General features: G+C 41.6%; 1 long non-coding RNA gene across 1 annotated transcript; it reads left to right on the top strand.

The window, feature by feature from the left end:
- The first annotated feature begins 4,072 nt into the window (after positions 1–4,072).
- LOC120400330 lies at positions 4,073–8,522 on the top strand. Its single transcript, XR_005595743.1, has 3 exons — positions 4,073–4,200; positions 5,949–6,019; positions 8,445–8,522. It is a non-coding gene; the product is annotated as an uncharacterized LOC120400330 (long non-coding RNA).
- The last annotated feature ends 10,419 nt before the right edge of the window (positions 8,523–18,941 follow it).

Here is an 18,941-nt window from a genome sequence, read left to right as displayed (position 1 = left end):
ACTTATTCCCATAATACAAGAACTAGGGGTCACCAAATGAAATTAATAGGCAGCAGGTTTAAAACAAATAAAAGGAAGTTCTTCTTCACGCAGCAAACAGTCAACTTGTGGAACTCCTTACCTGAGGAGGTTGTGAAGGCTAGGACTATAACAATGTTTAAAAGGGGACTGGATAAATTCATGGTGGCTAAGTCCATAAATGGCTATTAGCCAGGATGGGTAAGAATGGTGTCCCTAGCCTCTGTTCGTCAGAGGATGGAGATGGATGGCAGGAGAGAGATCACTTGATCATTGCCTGTTAGGTTCACTCCCTCTGGGGCACCTGGCATTGGCCACTGTCGGTAGACAGATACTGGGCTAGATGGACCTTTGGTCTGACCCGGTACGGCCATTCTTATGTTCTTATATTCTTCTTATGCTTTAAGATATGATTATGGTCTTATTTCCCCTTTTCATTTTCTTCCCTTAGTCATCTGGGATGGACACCCTTTACCTTGGATTCCCTAAACCACAATCCCTTCCTGTCACGACTTTTAAAAGCCACAGCAGCATACTACTTTCATGACAAAGAGGTAAATAACAGGATCAAAAATTACAGCAGGGGGCAATACTCGGAAATTCTAGAAAGCCTGTGAGTATGCTCTCCTCACAATTATTTTTGATGTTGGATGCAAATTGATGCAGTCTGATGTACAAGTGAAAGGATGAACCATTTTCTTTATTTTATGATAACATTGAATTCTGAAATTAAGCACAGCAGGCTGGAAGATACTGAAGAGATTTCAAAGGAAATTGCTTGTCCACACAATAAAACATATTTTTAAAGCCTGGCTTCTTGTTAGCAAGCTTTGTTGTGAGCTTTAACAACAGCTGCAAACTTTACAGATCAGTATGCTGTTACGATCAAACAAATCTCCCCGGTCTCCACAATTTTTAACTCTAAGATGTTTGAAGTATATTATTACTTTTTGGTTTTGATACTATGATAAATAGTCTTAAATTAACAATATACATTTTTTTAGTAGATTTAAGGCCACATATAGGATAAAATCTGTCAGATAGGTTTCCTTTGAGGAGTTGTGTATGTTACAGTGAATGCTCCTCTCTCTAACTGGTTCTAGCCTTTGAACAAATTCCTTAGCTGTTTTATCATTTAACACCACTGATCTCCTAGAATTTATTATATGTGCTTTTATATTTTATTTAAGGAGACAAAGTTTGTTTTTTGCTAAGAATAACTTACACTACATTTTAAATATATTGATGGTGTTAAGAACAGATGACATTAAAGAACAGTTACTGGGAATAATTATATACTGTACAGAACATTTGTTTCTATTAACATGGAAAAGAGGCACATAAATAAAGTCTTAAAAATGAACAGCTATAGTACCAGGATAAGAACTAGATAAATAGATAATAGAGATGCTTAAAAAGGACATTTTAAAAAAATCAGACAAAAACATAATCATAATCATAATTAATAAATAATAAAAACCCACCTCAAAACCAGCTTGCCTAAATGTTTATCTCCACAACAGAAAGTTAGGAAGGTTAGATCCTATAAATAATTAATTGATGAAACAACGTTTCCCAGGTTATATAGGAAAAATACACCTTCACAATAATTTGTTAAAAATTTCACAGCAGGAGATGAAGAGGGGAAAAAAAACTGTCATGGTTAAAACTAGAAAAGCAAATTACATCACGGGATAATTTTAACTCTAAGAGTCATTTTGTAAAAAAAAAAAAAAACCTGTAGGAACACAGAGTAAATAAACCAACCCACCTGAAAATACAAAAAAGAAATACTTGTGGGTGCTAGTGAAATTGGCATGGTGTTAGCAAATGTTAATAGCTGCTAGTGCAGTGAATTATTAGTCTTGCACCAGAATTCTGATAGAGTGCTAATTTCACTCAGATTTAATATCACTGTGCAATGGAATATTTGAGCACGTGAAATGTAAGTATGATACATGGCTGTGGAATTCATCTGCATAATGCTATTGGAGCTCCAGTCCCTTCCCTCCTCTTTTATTTCTTCATCAGTTTCATAGAATCATAGAATCTCAGGGTTGGAAGGGACCTCAGGAGGTCATCTAGTCCAACCCCCTGCTCAAAGCAGGACCAAACCCAACCAAATCATCCCAGCCAGGGCTTTCTCAAGCCTGACCTTAAAAACCTCTAAAGAAGGAGATTCCACCACCTCTCTAGGTAACCCATTCCAGTTCTTCACCACCCTACTAGTGAAAAAGTTTTTCCTAATGTCCAACCTAAACCTCCCCCTCTGCAACTTGAGACCATTACTCCTTGTTCTGTCATCTTCTACCACTGAGAACAGTCTAGATCCATCCTCTTTGGAACCCCCTTTCAGATAGTTGAAAGCAGCTATCAAATCCCCCCTCATTCTTCTCTTCTGCAGGCTAAACAATCTCAGTTCCCTCAGCCTCTCCTCATAAGTCATGTACTCCAACCCCCTAATCATTTTTGTTGCCCTCCGCTGGACTCTCTCCAATTTATCCACATCCTTCTTGTAGTGTGGGGTCCAAAACTGGACAGAGTACTCCAAATGAGGCCTCACCAGTGCTGAATAGAGGGGAATGATCACATCCCTCGATCTGCTGGAAATGCCCCTACTTATACAACCCAAAATGCCATTAGCCTTCTTGGCAACAAGGGCACACTGTTGACTCATATTCAGCTTTTCGTCCACCATAACCCCTAGGTCCTTTTCTGCAGAACTGCTGCCCAGCCATTTGGTCCCTAGTCTGTAGCAGTGCATGGGATTCTTCCGTCCTAAGTGCAGGACTCTGCACTTGTCCTTGTTGAACCTCATCATATTTCTTTTGGCCCAATCCTCTAATTTGTCTAGGTCCCTCTGTATCCTATCCCTACCCTCCAGCGTATCAACCACTCCTCGCAGTTTAGTTTCATCATATTTCTCTAAGCAAGTGTTAGAACTGATAATTGTTAACTGTAAAGTATTAACTTCAACTGTGATCTGTTACCTGGCATTTACCTTGTTATGCTTTGGAGTGAAATATTCCTCCTAGGAAAAGATTTAGAGGTAATTTGCTCATTTGCCAAACAAATTCCCAGTAGAAAGGAATGGTCAAACTCAATAGATAGCTCCTAATGCCCTTTTCTACACTAGAACATCTGATCAAGTCCAAACATGATTAGAGCATTTGAGTTATATCATACGGTGTTGACCAGGACTTTCTGGTCAGTGTGGAGAAGGTTAAATCATATTCAGCACCATGTCAGCTAATTGTGGTTCAAACTTGGTCCTTTCTAGTAGACAAAGGCTGTCTTAACAGATGAGCAGCATTACACAGCTATGTGGGGTTTCCAGATTTGGGGGCCAGCTCATCCCTTGCTCCTTGGGGTAAGAAGGGAATGGCTTACTTCTGTTAAGCAAGACTGATGCACTGAGTGTCATGTATAGGTTCTCAGCTGGAGGGAGGGTTATTGCAAAGCACGGTCTTAGTAGGTACTTGTGGGGAAATCAAGGGTAACAAGAAGAAATGAGTGTAGTAGGACAGGACCAACAGGGAACACATATAACATATCCAGATCTATGAAAAAAATGTGTAATTGAGTCAAATGCAGGGGCTTCAGAAGCTTGCAGGAACCTCCCCATTTAAGCATTTTTGTCATTGTAGACAATTTGTAGGCAAGAATTCTTTTTAAAAATCTAGTGCATTCATTTTACAAAACTGCTCTTCAATGCCACATTGTCAAGAGCATCTTCCAGTAAAGTTTATCAGGATCAGGCACTCTATATTAACCACATAACCTTGATGATATCCAAATTCACTGACATTTGAGTAAGTCTACCTGGGCAATATGCTAAGGGTATGTTAAAGAGAGTGGCCAAATCAAGAAAACTGTTTTTGCCCAGGTGGGCTGGTAACGAAGCAACAGATCACGCAATGGGGAACTTTGATCACCTGACATGGCTGATCAGGGAGTCACCTGACAAAGGGGACAGGAAGTTATAAAAGGAAGGACCTCTGAGAGGTTATTTTAGTAGGAGAGCTAAAGGAAACTGACTGCAGGGCTTGAGAGACAGAAACTGGCTGACTTGTATTCTATGAGTCAGAGGAGAAGCCATGTGCTGCTGGAGGGGGATGCTAGACTCCTTAGGAGACTCTTGAGCATACTTTAGGATTTGATCAGAGTGGTGAAGAAACTGAGGTAGCTGTAGGTGTTTATTTTGTCTGGATCTGTATATCTCTTGTGTTGTCTAAAGTAAAGACTAACTGTGTTAGAAACTTTTGAAAAGCTTATATCTGTGTGCTTCAACTATTAGAGGTCCCTGAAGAGCAAAACTGTAAACCAGTGTTGCAGCTGTGGGAAAGGGCATGCATAAGCAACTTGGGAATCTGACAGAGCTGGTACTAGTTTCAGGGTCTAGGCAGTTGGACTGTGGGGTCTTAGTGCTCAGAAGAGGATCTGCACTTTGTGAGTGTGCCTAGAGATCCAGAGTCAGAGACAGTGACTGAACTCTCTTCTAAGAAGCTTAGAACACAAGGGTCCAGCATGTGAGATGTAAAGACAACAGCCTGATCAGTGTCCAGCCCACGGAGCTTGACCGGATTGTGACATTCTGTGATGGGTTAGAGTCCCATAAATTGACAGTGTAGTACTCTGTCTATGCTGATGTATTGCTTCTCACATATGTGCAGACAAACTATGTCAATGTGTTCCCTTTCCCTACTCATAATTGTCATTAGAGGGCATCTCCTTAGGCATGGAAAAAGGTTGTTTTTATCATTTACATTATTGTCACATTATGTGACTATTACATATCTCAAATACAGTAGCAAACAGAGCTTGGTGATGGCTGCAACTATCTGATCCCTGCAGACTCCCATCTTCCAAAATGGAGAATGGCTTTTGGTCTCTGTAGCTACATCCACATTCTCACATAACAAGAGCAGCTGATTCACATACCATCCAATGATAGGGTATGTGTTTTGCTACACCATCTGTTGTTGGCTTTTTTGTTAGCTTTTGTGAGAGGAGTTGCTGATCTCAATCCATTTTGTTATAGACAGGTACCTATATCCTATCACCAAGTCAATTATCACTAGCTGACAGTTTCAAACAAAGGTGAAGGATTTAACACAAGGGGAGACTAAACTATTTTTTCACATTTGGGCCCTGTCTTGTCCAAAGAAAAAATGTACCAAAAATCATTGTTTCAAATCCCTCGAACTTGCCTAGGTTGTACAATACCTTGTATCTGTGCTGTAGCCACTTTAGATGTTTTATTAGTTTTGCTTGTAATAGTTCATTGCAGCACCTGGAAACAAGTCTTTTGGTCAGGTCTGGATGAAGCATTGTAAAAGCAATGATTTCTTGAGAGTGTGGACAAAAGCTCAATCATTGCAACTGAAGCAATTCACCTACACCTCTTAAATCAATCCCACAATGTTCTATATTTTGATAATATATGCCACCTATACTCCTAGCAAGTGTGCTGTCTCTGTGGGTCAAGTGCTTCAGGAATCATATACAGTGTTGCTGTGTAGAAGTGCTAAACTATTAGAATGGGCAGCAGTGGAACAAATCATTTCATCCAGTCATTGTTCCTGGAAAATGTCCATTGACTAGAGATCATAGAGATAATTTCACCAGGTCAGGGGTGCAGCATGGTGGGGGACCTCTCATTTGCACTTCTTCCATTTGTATTGAACCTCTGCTTTGGTAAATAGAAACCTTTAGACCCCAGAGCAGTCAATCTAGCCCAGTTTATGATCTCCAAAATTATAGATAGATAGATATAAAGAGAGATGTATAGATACCCATCAATATCCTAAGGTGTTACATTAGAATGACATTTAGCTCTCAAGAATTAACATTTACAAACCGTCCTTTTTCTCAGGGGAGGACAGAATGTATTTATTATTGAACCTTTTCTCTACTGATTTACATTATAGACAATTGTCAGCCATGCCTACTCTCTGCTGCTGCTCTTGACCTGCTTGCTGTTCCTTCCTTCCTCCCTCAGGTAACTGATTTTGCATTTGTACAGAGCAGGTCAGATAATTAATGAGTATGCCTTACTGCAACTTCAAAAACAGCTGTTTAAAAGGAAGCCCCTAAGTATGCAAGATCTGAAGGCTGTGGAGAGACTGCCAGACCTTGTCAGACTTTGTGGGAATTACCAAAGGCAGCAGGTCTGCTGTGGTCATTGTAGGGACAGAATAATAATTGCAATTGAATTTAAATACTTAAATACTGTTATGAAAATGTTCACTAACCTGAAATTTTCACATATTTTAATATGAATGAATATTCACTGGAAAATATATAACAAGTGCATTTTTTTATTGTTTACTATGTGTTTTCATTGATCAATTTCAATTTTAAAAAAACAATCACTGAGTCAGGAATCAGAAACAGTACCTCATTGCTTAGGTGATCATTCAAACACCCAAGATTAGAGAACAGCAAATAGTCAAAGAAACCATTTGCAAGGAATTCTTGGACAGAAAATGGCTCATCCAAACTATGAGGCAAATCATTCAAAATCATGAAATACATTCACAGAAATTAGGAACCAGTTGTGAACAGAAAAAAGGACTAAATTTGCAAACAATCATTTTACCATCAGAACTCGACACTAATGCTCCTGTTCATTTTGACATTTTGGTCCTGTGTGGAAAAAATATAATTAAATTAGTCAGGTGTACCTGTCTCTAAAGTAAAAAAAATATCCATTAACTGTATAGTACATTGGCATTGACATGATTATTAAAAATATACTTTAGAGACAAAAGAAATTATCATGTATAGAACCTCTTTTCAGCTATACCGATGAACCGTTTGGAATAATTCCATTGAGGTAAAATTATAAAGTGGGGTCTATATTAATGTAATTGTTTATTTGAGTTAAATTACACCCAAGATCTCCAGTCTGATTGGGGATCCATTACAGTAGGTGCTGTCTGAACAGAGTAAAAGACAATCACTGGCCAAAAGGGCTTATACCCAGATCCTCAAATATATTGAAGCACCTAGCTCCAATATGAAACCATTATGGGAGTTAGGCACCTGAATACCTTTGAGGATCTGGGCCTTATTAGCTAAATTAAAGATACATACATATCCACTGTAACAACTGAATTAGTGTAATTATAAAAGAATGAAAAACAGGCCCTGGTCCAACAAAGCACTGAAGCATATGTTTGTCATTTAGTCATAGTTAAGCATATACTTAAGTGCTTTGCTGTTTTGGGATCTTAATGTAGTTTTTTTGTGTATGATATTGTAAAATGCTCAGTGCTGTTGTTTTTGTGGAACACTCAGTGAGTCAATTGTCTGTCATCTTCTTATCCAAGAACATGAACAAAACATTTAAGTGAAAGCCCATTATACCCTGTTACATTGAATAGGTTGGAAAGATGAGCTAGGTTAAGGTAAGATTACCAAGTTTACTGGGATAAAAATAGGACACAGATCTTAGGTGAGGAGAGGATCTTTCTTCAGTGTTGTGCTGAGTCCTCAGGAAAATGGCCTTTCTTTTCTGCTCTTTTCTCTTGCAAAATAGCGACACAGGCAGACTGACAGCAGGAGTGATGGAGTTTCTCGTGTTGTAGCAGAACAGAATTGGAGCACTAAAAAAGTGTTATAAAAATGTATATTTGGGGAAAAAAGCAGCACAGTCACAACAGGAAATCTCTTGGCTCGGGTGAGGGGACAATGGTGTCTTCACCAAAACTGGTCCATTTGATTATTTTACCTTATCAGCTTCGTGTGGAATAGTAGTGAAGTGGCCATGTCTAGACTAAGAAAAAAGGTCATGCTTAAGAAACATTAGCCAACATGTTTTACCTACACTTTTTCTAACAGTAGTGTAGACTGGCTTTAACATCTTAATTCTGCAGCAGTATAGTGGGATGGACTGGGTGATTTCTTGAGGTCCCTTCCAGCCCTATGTTTCTATGAATGTTAGTTTCTCATGGTCAACTTTAGGCTCCTTCCACGGGTCAACCCACTGACACATGGCTGTAAATTATCACTCACCTACAAATCTTGCTGACACACCCATGACACCTTCTTGGCATGTATCTCTTCTTCTGTTTGAAGAGCACACTTGATACAGTTCAAGGTTAAGAGCTAAGTTGTGAGTCAGAACCAATGCATATTGTGACCTTCTTTGTATATCTTTTGTTCCCGTTTTATTTTCTGTCTCTCTTCCTGGCCATATTTATTTTTGACCATAGAGCTTTCTAAGATTTCTCCTATTTATTTATTTATTTTTACTGTGGCTGCCTTCATTTTTGAATAATGTAGACATCCCGGCATGTACCATCTTTGACAAGTCAGAATGATTATTTCTAGAGGACTGTCAGGTTAGATCAGCTCTCATTCCTGTGTTAAAGCTTGAGCCAGAGTATTTAATTCTAGCACAACCTTTCTGAATTTGACAGCATGACACTGGGAATCTACTGATACATGGAGGAAGTGCATCTGGAATTTGAACGATTCATTGAACTTTTGGAATATGCCTCTCAATGTTTCAAAATTTATTAACCGTATGTATGTTTAATAATAACGTAAGTTTTCATAAAATTGAAACTTTTCAGAGTATATTTACATATGTGTGTGTTCTACTTCATATTGGTATAAACTACTAAAACCCATAATTGAAAGGAGGTTTTTAAGAAAGCTTTTTGCATTTTGATTTCATTTGTGATTTTACATTTATATTAATCATTTTGCTTTTAGTCTATTATGTTTTAAAGTCGTTTTAAATTGTGTCTTTGTAAGACACCAAGAACTCGAGTCATTAAATTTGAAGTGCACATGACATCTCCATGTATCCACAAGGACACTTGCCCCTCAAAAGACAGATCCAAAGTAGGGTCAAGGTGGGGAGGGGTGGAATAGATGTTGATACGGCTGACTCCCTTTGCTGAAGAAGAGGATTTAACTCCATTTACAACTTGATAGACACTTTATAGGCAGATTTCAGAGTGCGGGTCAGTGCTAATGAGCCAATTCAATTAAGGTGGAAGTGGCCTATTGAATTGTCTCATGCCCCCCCCACCACCACTTGGTAAGGCAACTCCCATCTTTTCATGTGCTGTGTATTTATACCTGCCTACTGTATTTTCCACTCCATGCATCTTATGAAGTGGGTTTTAGCCCACAAAAGCTTACGCCCAAATAAATGTGTTATTCTCTAAGGTGCCACAAGGACTCATCGTTGTTTTTACTTTATAGGCAGGAGTTTCTGAGATGAGCCCATTGTATAGTGGGATGATTATTTGAAATACTTTGTCTGGTTCTGGTGGCTGCATATTTAAAAGAGTGTTGACAAATTGGAAAGGGTTCAGAAAAAAAGCTACAAGAATGATGTGAGGTCTAGAGAACTGAAATTTGGTCTATTTAGCTTATAAAAGAGAAGGTTGATCATGGTCCGTTGGTGTCGACATAAGGAAAAGATTCTTAATAGTGATAGCTCTTTAAGCTAACAAAGTCATAATAACATCCATTGGATGGAAATTGCAACTAGACAAATTCAGACTAGAAATATGGTGCAAGAATTTAATACTGAGGATATTTAACAATTAGAACAACTTATCTAGGGATGCGGTGGATTCTTCATCAACAGATGTCTTTAAATCAAGTTTGGATGTCTTTTTATAAGATATGCTCTAGCTCAACCAGAAGTTATGGACTAGCTGCAAAATGACTTGGTGGAATTCTATATCCTGTGTTATGCAAAAAGTCAGACTAGAGACAGATAATTTTGGCCTTAAAATTGTAAATTGTCACACACAATGCCTGCATTAATCACATTCCCTTCCTCACTTTTACAGTGTTGTTTGTTCCCTGTTGTTCTCTTGGTACTATAGAGGCTATGCTCATTTTCAGTCAATGCAACTTCTTCCCTTGGCTGACTTTTCACAGCTGAGAAGAGTCTAAGATTTTATAGCTGGAGAATACCCTTGAGTGAATCTGGCCCCAAGGATAGCATTTCAGATAGTATCTATCTATCTAGCTAGCTTTTGTGTATGTATACATACATGTGCATATAGTGAAATACCAACATACAGCATATGTATTGTCTGTCATTTTTAGAGCATACATAACAGTTGATAAAAGGCCCCCAAATTGGTCACAAGGATGTATGTCTGTGCAGTACTGACCTTTCCATTACTGCAAAACTATATTCATATACTTGCAATAATTTACCAAACAGAAGCCTGAATACAATATACAGCATTCCAAAATGTTTTCAGCAATATTTTCCTATCTTTGGATTAACCAGTTTTTACAGAAAAGGTTGTCTTTGTAATATCTGATAGTTTGGTCACTGAAAACCTATTTGAACCAAATAAACACATTGCTTAAGAGAAGTACAATGGAGGTAGCTGAAAGGTGTTGTTCCCTGTCAGAGATTTGTAAATTTCATGAAGCAGTGTAAATACATTTTAATAAAAGTTCCCATGATTTTCTGCACAATTAATCAAATATTGTAGTGAAGCATGGCAGATAATTCAACAGATTTACCACTCATTCCACATGTTAGCACAACATGGTTTTGGTTGCTTTTCATAGCTCATTACATCCATGTGTGTAGGTCAGGGATTGGCAACCAGCACATCCCTTGGCCAGTGATGCTTCCCGCAGCCCCATTGGCCTGGAGTGGCGAACCGCGGCCACTGGGAGTGGCGAACCACGGCCAGTGGGAGCCGCGATCAGCCGAATCTGCAGATGTGGCAGGTAAACAAACCGGCCCGGATTACCCTGGCGAGCTGCATGCCAAAGGTTGCTGATCCCTGGTGTAGGTAATAAAGGAATGAATGAGAATTTCCACAGTCCCATTGTAATTACACTCAATACACTTAAAAACAGAACAAAATACCACTGTATCCTAGATCCTAATTCCCTGGTGTGCTGCTGAGATGCCCTTTGGCAGGCTTCCAGCCACAGGTCTGCTCAAGGTATTTTTCCAGAACACTGATTTACAATTCTAATCAGCTACTGTGGTCAACTGATGCCTCAATTAACTTTAATTATGCCTGTAGGTAGAGATGCCATGCCTAGGAAGAAAGCACAGAATTTGTCATGTTGGATCAGACCATGTTGTAAGTCCATCAGGTCCGCTGGCAACAGCCAGTACCTCATGCTTCAGAATAAAATGAAACCTCCCGCTCTCTAAAATTATAAGGGATTGTTTAGTGGTCGTTATTGTTGAGACAGGGTGCTAGGGGTTTGGTGGATGTGAGGTAGGAATTGTGATTAACATATCTTCTGTAGATAGTCCTGGAGATTCTCTGTTTAGACACTGAACTGTGGCAGCTACTTCCCTTTGATCACCACTTTAGTGCACCTAAAGGACTGGGCATTGATTTGATAGACAGATATGGGATAAGAGGGCCTGGGATGTATGTGTTGGTTGAGTGTGATTGGGATAGACCTGTTAGGACTAATGTTGGGACAGCTGCCTCTCTTTGTGAGAGGGTCATCATGAAGTGAAGGGGGAGAGGGGGCTGTTGCTGTGTGATATACATTTAAACTCAAATGTAGATGTCCTGCATTAAACTACATATGCTTGGCATTTGAGTCTTGCGGTAGGCTTAGGCCTGGTCTACGCTACACAGTTAGGTCAATGTAAGCTGCCTTACACAGACTTAATAATGAATGTATCTACACTACCAGGTCCCATCTGCTGACATAGCAGGTAAGTTATGTCAACTTAATTACTCCATCTCGGTGAGAGGTGTAGCTCTTAATTTGATGTTGTTAGGTCGACACAGAGGAAGTGCAGACACTGTATTGCTTGCGTTGATCTAACTGGCCTCCAGGAGGTGTTCCACAATGCTCCTCTGTTGATGCTCAGGTAAATGTTTTCAACCCCATTGCACAATGGTCAGATACACAGGAAACAGCCCCTCCCCATTAAAAGACCAGGAACTTTTGAATTTCCATTTCCTTTTTTTCCGGTGTGGAGAGCTCCCCTGCACAGCTGATCATGGCAGCTCCATACTCCAAATGCGCTCCAGCCTGGAGTACACAGGAGGTGGTGGATCTTTTTGATCTGTGAGGAGAACAGGCTGTACAGACACAGCTCTAATCCAGCCATAGAAATGTGGACATCTATGAGCAGTTTGCACAGGCATGGGGGACTACATCGGGGACACAGAGCAGTGATGTGTGAAAATCAAGGAACTGTGGCAAGCATACCAGATGCTGGGGGTTCTGAAGGAACAAACAGGCATATTGAGGCATCGGTTGACCTTCAGGAGAAACGCCTTGAGGCTAGACTCCCTCTGCAGCTCCTGTATTGCTCTATCCCTATTCCCCTTCTCCCAAGGGGGAAATGCAATATCCCTTCCACTCAACCTGGGGGGAGTTTCCTAAGGATAAAGATGCACCTACGATGATGTGTGACAGGCAAGGCTATAGTGCTTTTAAAGAAAAGATTAATGTGTTTTTCGCCTACCAATTTTATTCTACCGCAGGTCCAAGGTGAAATTCTATTTGTGATCTTTAAGTTTCAGTATGTTTGTGCAATAAACGCCCATGTATTAAGAATGAAATTCATCTTTATTCATTTAAAATGGAGGGAGGGAGAGGGATAGAGAAACTGAGGCACTGGAGGGGATGTGCTGGAGACAGACCCAGCAATCAGAGCAAGGTTCAGACTACAGGAAGGCACAATACAGAGAAGCAGTGCACATTACTGTGGGTCAGTACTGAAATGGGTTTTCAAAGCCTCTCTGAGATGCAGTGCTCCATGCTGAGCTCTCCTTATAGCCTTGGTATCTGGCTGCTCAAAATTAGCAGACAGCTTATCCACCTCCACATCACATCCCTGTGGAAACTTCTCTCTCTTTCCCTCAGAGATATTATGGAGCACATAGCAGGCAGCAATAACAATGGGGATACTGCTTTCACTGAGGTTTAACCTAGTGACAAAGCTCTGCCAGCGACCCTTTAAACATCCAAAGGCACACTCCACCAGCATTCTGCACATGCTCAGCCTATTGTTCAACTGCTCCTTGCTGCTGTCCAGGTGCCCAGGTCTGGCTTCATGAGCCATGGGAGTAAGGGGTAGACTGGCTCTCCCAGGATCACTATTGGTATTTCAACATCACCAATGGTTATTTTGCATTTCTGAAAGAAAGTCTCTGCTTGCAGCTTTCTGAACAGACCTGTATTCTTAAAGATGAGCGCATCATGCACCTTTTCTGACCATCCCATGCTGATGTTGGTAAAACAGATCTGGTGATCCACCAGCACTTACAACTTAATTGAAAAGTATCCTTTATGGTTTATGTGCTCTTTGGCCAGATGGTCTGGTGCCAATAGAGTGACCAGATGTCCTGATGTTATAGGGACAGTCCCGATTTTGGGGTCTTTTCCTTATAAAGGATCCTCCAAACCCCCCACTCTCTGTCCCAATTTTTCACACTTGCTGTCTGGTCATCCTAGGTGCCAAGGTGGGGATATGTGTGCCATCTATTGACCCACCACAGTTAGGGAATCCCCTTGCAGCAAAACCATCCAATATTTCTTTCACATTGCCCAGAGTCACTACCTTTCTTGGCAAAATGTGATTAATGGCCCTGCATACTTGGAGCACAGCAGCCCCACAGTGGATTGACCAATGCCAAATTGATTACCCACTAACCGGTAGCAATCTGGCATTGTAAGCGTCCACATAGAAATCACCACTCCTTCTCCTCTGTCAGACCAGGTCTCATTTTAGTGTCACTGCATTACAGGGCTGGGGAGAGCTCTGCCTACAGTTCCTGAATAATGCAGCCACTGATCATCATCCCATAAATGCATAATAATTTGATCCCATCAGTAAGTACTTTTTGCTTGGGGTCAGAAACGGTGATCCACTGTGTTCAGCTGCTGCGCGACTGCCAGCAGCAACCATGACTTTTTTCATTCTATGGCTTCCAGCAGAGTTGCTTGAAGGACATTACAAAGTTCTATGTGGCAGCTCCTCTTGTGGCTCTGGAAATAGTGAAGGTTAAGGCGCCTGGTGTTTGTAATGCTCACAATAGTGCACAGCTGAGCAGGGTCCATGCTTTGACAAAATGCACAAAATATTATGGTTTCCAGTTGAAATCAGGGGAAGGAGAAAGAAAACTGCATCCCGGGATGTTGAAGCCATGTTCCCAGTCCCCCCTGTGAGAATGTTTTGGTCTCATGAGGCATTGCAAGCCCTTCCCAAAACCCCTTGCAGTGAGTCACACTGTGGGATAGCTACTCACAGTGCACTGCTCCTCTGCATTGATTCAAGAAATGCTAGTGAGCATGCACCCTCCACCGACACAAGGAGTGAAGTGTGGACATGTACTCCTGACTTAATTACTGTGGTATCTAGATGTCAACTTAACTGAAGTCAATTTAAGTTTGTAGTGTAGACAGACCTAAGATAGACTAAAATATAAGTGTATAGGGCACGCTGTTGTACCAAAGAGCCTCTAGCTGGACTCACTATCTCTTTCTGCCTTGACATTTAGTAGCCTTTTGCACCTGCTTTGCACTCATGTATACAGGGCCGGCTCCAGACCCCAGTGCCCCAAGCGCACGCTTGGGGTGGCATTTTGCCGGGAGGGCGGCAGGCGGCTCCGGCGGACCTCCCGCAGGCATGACTGCGGAGGTTCCGCTGGTCCCGCGGCTCTGGTGGACCTCCCACAGGCATGCCTGCGGATGCTCCACCGGAGCCGCGGGACCAGCGGACCCTCTGCAGACACGTCTGCAAGAGGTCCCCCGGAGCCGGGGGACCGGCTACCGCCGGCGCGCCCCCCGCAGCATGCTGCCGTGCTTGGGGCGGCCAAATTCCTAGAGCCACACCTGCATGTATACAACTCTAACTTATGCTCTGAAGCCACCCCAGTACAGAACTGGAGCAAGATCAGGAAAGCACAGAGGTGTCTTTAAGCTTCCTTTGCCCCTGTCACCTGAGTTGCTCTGATTGCTCCTCAATCACAGCCAAAGATCTGGTCATTATACTGTATGTTGCATATAAATAATAATACTGAATGTTATGATACTGTTACAGCTAAACTGAAGAATGAAGCTTGTCTATATTCTCAAAAGACATTTACAAAGCAAATATTTGTTGCAAAACTATTTCTATTTTCCTACCATAATAAAGTAATTGTGATTAAAGTTATTTGGAGGAAATTCAGCATTGCTACTGTTAGAACGGACAGCCTTTCTATTGTAGTGAAAATTTAATATGTTTGGTGAGAACATTTTTCACAAAAAAGCTATATTCCATTATTGCTAAGATAGACCATTAGTGGAACTAATGATCATATTTTCTAGTAAACACCTTCTCTTTATTCTAATCTCTAAGGATTTAGCTCTTACCTGTTGTGGATGTAGTTGACAGATTGTTTCTGGGGACTATGCATTAGTTTAAGTGGACAATGAACTATTAATCTTCAATATAAATAATAAATAAAGACATTAAAATGTATATTTTAAAAGTGCAGCATACATTATAAACTAATTGCATTTCTTCAGGGTATTGCTAACCACAGTTAATTATTATTGTAGAGTGTGATTTGCCATTTTACAGTATGTTCAAGCCCCTTTTTAGCTTCCCTTTCTTCTCTGTAACCATCATCTGGTATTTAAAATAATTAATGATGGCATACTTTTTTTTCACTGTGTTGAAATGCTTGGGGGGAAACCTTTTAAACCTTTATGTTGTAATTCTGAGACTTTGTCCTCTCTGATCAGTGTTGTTCAATCTGCTCCTGTTAGGCACCTCTTTTTCATTACCTTGGCTGTGACCTTCAAAAGTCCTGAAAACAGACATTTTAGAAGACACCATTTCTGCTTTTCTTATGACTGCTTTGTGTGCATTGCTCACTTTTCTTAATGCAGGTTAGAAGAGCAGGAAGGAAATAATGTTGGTAAAGTATTTGGAACTCTTATCAGATGATTCCCCCACCCAGTCTTCATGCAATAATATGTTTTTTCAAAGGACTTCCCCCCTCCCTAGTTTCTATCTCTGTGTCTCTCACTCCTTGCACCTAGGTTAGATTTCAAAAGATGCTCATCAGAGAAGGTGCATAGAAAAGAAATTCCTCAAAAGATGGACAAACCAAAGTGAAGGGCACCAGTGACCTTTCAGGAATGATTGCCACATGCAGCTGGATTGATATCAGACACTGACAAGATGAGACTGCAGGAGGTTTTGTAGGATGCTTCAGCTCATCACAACCAATGGCTATTGCATTAGCTGTGAACACTAATTAGGTTAAGCCAATACAAAAAGGAGGACAAGAGGAACGTGATTAGAATGTCACAGGAGGACTTCCCATAGGAAAGTCAAATGAAAAACTTTCAAAGTAAACAATTATTAATCCTTAGTCAGGAAACTGGAGGTCTGGAAAGGAAAGAAAAATGATCCTGGAAATATAATGAGGTTACAACCAACTTCCCTTTTGTTTACTACAGGTATGAGCATTAGCGCATATACATTCAATAATGTTGGTAATGTAAACTTTTCATCATTGGCCTCAGAGGTAAGCGTGGGATCCGCAAAGGGTTTTAGATAGTGCATGCTCAGCAAATCACAGGAATAACTCTAGGAAATCAAGAACAATCACGGTAATACCACTGCGATCCACAAAGCCTGAGACAGGTACAGTACCTCAGCTCCCTATACAATGAAAGGGAGAAATAGGCACCTTAGAATATGATCCACAAAAGCTAGAAAGCTGGATGGGGAACTGCCTAAGCTAGTAAATGGGAGATGCCTACAAGAGGGGTATGTGCTCAGTCCTGGCCCTCTTTCAGAGATTGGTACCTAATTCCAGGCTGCAGGGAGGCACCTATCTCTGCTTAGCGAGACATGGACAGGAAATTGGCAGCTTAGATGCCAAAAACATTTCTTGCAAGAATGAGTTAGATGTCTGCTGCGCTCTATACAAACCAAGAGGAAGGGGTGTCAGCAGTGATACTGCCCACTGTATTATTTTAGCCGAGTGTTTAGGCCACTCACCTGGGATATATGAGACCCAGGTTCAATTCTCCCCTCTGCGATGAGATAGGCTCTGAATAGGAGCAGAGTAGTGCTCTAATCACTGAACTATTAGCTAGTCTGATGTGGGGTTTCTTCAGTCTCTCCTGTTGAAGCTGTTCTACTGTGAATAAATAAATAACAAATTATTGGAGCAGGGTCTCCCACCTCCCCTTGCCATTGTACCCCAGCAGGGTTCTCTGCCTACTGGGGTACAATTCCAAGGGAGAAATCAGTCTGATATTTCATAAATTAAACAAATTATGCCTTCTGTTAAAGTGTCTTTGATCAAGCAGATGCTGCAGTGTCAGAAGGTCTGAGGACCCATTTAACTAGATCTTATGCAACTTTTACAACTTGATTGAGAAATATCTTTATCTCTGAAATCTGTAAAGCTGCTACATGGAGTTCTGTTCTCATTCTTTGCTCAGTATCACTCAGTTGCCTTAGAAGCTGCTTCTCAGCTGCTCTTTTGGGGGTTGCATTTCCTAATTATGTATTCTTCATCTTTCTTTAACCAAGCAAAATTCACTGCTAGTCCAAGAATGGGGATTTGCAGAGGTAATTCTCAATGGAGATCAGAAGGTTACTCACCCGGAATTCTCTAGGGATTTTAACCCTATATACTCTATAACCTCAGATCTCTATACTTGTCCATCATCCTTCCCCTCTTTTCAGATTCCTTAAGTGGTATTTCATATGCTGATAGTAAAAAGGAGCTGAGGGTGACTAGGTGTTCAGTACCTTGTGTAGCCTAACACAGAACAGTCAGATTTGAGACAAGCACCCAATCAGTCACTGATTTCTAGGTGTCTCTGGGACTCCTGGTGGTGAGATGTATGCTCTTCACTAGTACAGTTCTGCAGAGACAATATTCTAGGAGAACTCCACCTACAGGCTAGTAACTTATACAGTACATGAATTGAGAATCTTTAAAGTATAATTATCAGCTCTACTTAACATTCACTCTTAGGCTATGTCTACACTACAAGCCTTATAAGGGGGTATTTTTTTCACTGAGCGCTATCATGAGTGTAAATAGCAGTGTAGCCAAGGTAGTACAGACAGCAGCAGTGGCGGCATGCTGGTTTAGCTATGCTGAGTATTCACGTGCTTGAACCCTATGAGTACATACTTGGAACAGCTACCATGATTACACTACTATTTACGGTTGCATTAACTCTCATCATTTATGTGTACGAGAGCTGGGAATCACACCCCAGCTCATAGTGTAAACAGGGCTGCCCAGAGGATTCCGGGGGCCTGGGGTCTTCAGCAGCAGGGGGGCCCTTCCGTTCGGGACTGCCGCCGGCGCCCGAAGACCGCGCGGGCCCCGCCGACTTACTGCCGCAGCGGGACCCGCCGCCGACGTGCAGCCGGGTCTCCGACGGTAATTCGGCGGTGGGGGGCCCCCACCGTGGGTCTTCGGGGCACTTCGGCGGCGGGTCCCGGAACGGAAGGGCCCCCCGCCGCCGAATTACCACCGAAGACCGAGCTGAACTTGGGCGGCGGGTCCCACTTCGGCGGTAATTCACCGGCGGGGGGGTCCTTCTGCCCCAGAGTGGAAGGACCCCCCACCAGCGAAGACCAAGAGTGGAAGAAGCTCCTGGGCCTGGCCCAGCAAGAGTCCCCCCCCGCCGGGAGCGAGTGAGGGACCCCGCTCCAGGGCCCCCAAAAAACTCTCGTGGGGGCCCCTGTGGGGCCTGGGGCCTGGGGCAAATTGCCCTTCTTGCCCCCGGGCGGCCCTGAGTGTACACATAGCCTTAGATTGCATTAAAGTGTAGAATTCTGGGAGCATTTCCTCACTTTTCACCTCTGTGCCCCTTGGAGTGTGTGTGTGGGCTTGTCCATGTTTTATTTATTTATTTACAGCAGGAGATATTCCTTCCAGTACCATATCAATGAAAAATATACA

The sequence above is a fragment of the Mauremys reevesii genome, linkage group 1, assembly GCF_016161935.1.
Source record: "Mauremys reevesii isolate NIE-2019 linkage group 1, ASM1616193v1, whole genome shotgun sequence".
Lineage (NCBI taxonomy): Eukaryota > Metazoa > Chordata > Testudines > Geoemydidae > Mauremys > Mauremys reevesii.
Note: the sequence above shows the minus strand (reverse complement) of the source record. Positions and strands in the feature narration are given on the sequence as shown.